Below are 1,680 nucleotides of genomic sequence, written 5' to 3'. Positions count from 1 at the left end.
AAACAGCATTTCCAACCCTCCCTGTGTCCACCAGAGCAATCCCACTGTATATTAGGAAATGGATGTGATAGAGTGAGGAACTAGACAAACGACAGAGCTCTTCCCCAGCACGGCATGGCACCATTTCAAGCCAGCTGTCTGCTTTCACAGCCCAGGTCATTTCTGCTGGACCAAGTCCCTTCCATGTGGCTGCTGGGACCCCATCCTGCGGAAGCACCTCATTGGGAAATACATACAAATAAAACAAGACGATTTCCTCTTCTTTAACATGCCTCCCATTATAAAGCTTCTAAATGACTTTAGCCAAGTGCGTTTATAGCTGATCAAACTCTTTCTTAAAGCAAGGGAATGGTGGACTCACATTTTAGGGTGCGGGGCCTTGTCTGTGAGGGCAAAACCTGCAGAGGGTGGAAGGGAGAGCTGGGGACACGCAAGCTTTCGGCAAGTTCTCGTGCTGGCTTAGAGGTGGGCTCAGGCTGTCACAGTATCAGTGAGGAAGAAAGGCCAATGGTAGCAGCCCAGACTGCTTTCTCAGCATCTTCTTGGGTCAGGGAGCTATGCATTTGCATGAATTCAAGAGTGGATTCAAACTGATGTGAAGAACTGACTCACTGGAAAAGACCCTGATGCTGGGAAAGATTGAAGGCGGGAGGAGAAGGGGACGACAGAGGATGAGATGGTTGGATGGCATCACCGACTTGATGGACATGAGTTTGGGTAAAGTCCGGGTGGTGGTGATAGACAGGGAGGCCTGGCATGCTGCGGTTCATGGGGTCGCAAAGAGTAGGACATGACTGAGCGACTGAACTGAACTGAACTGAGGGCCCAGTGGCGTCACCCTGGGTGACCTTGGGTGGGTCACCTTGCCTCGCTGGGACTTTTTGCTCTCCTGTTAGATGGGAGCTTGGCCTTCTGCAGCTGGGTTCATTTTCTTTACAAGGTTCCAAAGTAGAGGCTGACTGTGGTGTTATGTTTATTGTGGGGGAGAGAGAGTCTCTTCACCGTTGGAAGGTAGTTGTTTGTGAGCTGAATCATTGCCACGAGTGCTTGTGGGGTCTTGTTCTCGCTCGTCTGTGTCCCCATCTACAAGCACAATGTCTGGCGTTTAGTAAGTGCTCAACAAATACTTGTTGTTCATGCTCATTGTTATAATGACATGGATCAATCTTGTACCATGTTAAAAAGAAGTGTATACATTTGAAAAATACATGTGTGAGCATATGTGTGTACATATGTACACATATATACAGACACATATGTTATATATATAATTTATAAGATATATGTTATATATATATAACATATATATGTATACACACACATACATATATAGTTTCTAAGACGTCTTCATAATCTCTCTCAGAAAAGGAATCTAATCTACTTTCAGGAAGAAATCTGGTAACTCACCCACATGATGAAATAAATGTCCCTGAAACCTTAAAATGCTACTTTTTTCTCAGAATATCTGCATTTTAACAGAAGAGGGGAGGAGCGTCTATTTAAAATAAACTCTAGTTGTGAAATTGAGAGAAGTTTCTAGAGGCATGAGTTTCTTCCCCATATTCAGGAACCTGCAGTGCATGGGCTGCCTCCCACACACAGGACTGGCTGCCCCAGGGCGCTGGGTGGGGTGGCCGAGGTGCCCCTGAGTCACGGCCTCCCAGGCTTTCCTCTTTCATC

The sequence above is a fragment of the Bubalus bubalis genome, chromosome 13 (assembly GCF_019923935.1).
Source record: "Bubalus bubalis isolate 160015118507 breed Murrah chromosome 13, NDDB_SH_1, whole genome shotgun sequence".
Classification (NCBI taxonomy): domain Eukaryota; kingdom Metazoa; phylum Chordata; class Mammalia; order Artiodactyla; family Bovidae; genus Bubalus; species Bubalus bubalis.
This window is presented reverse-complemented; position numbering follows the sequence as displayed.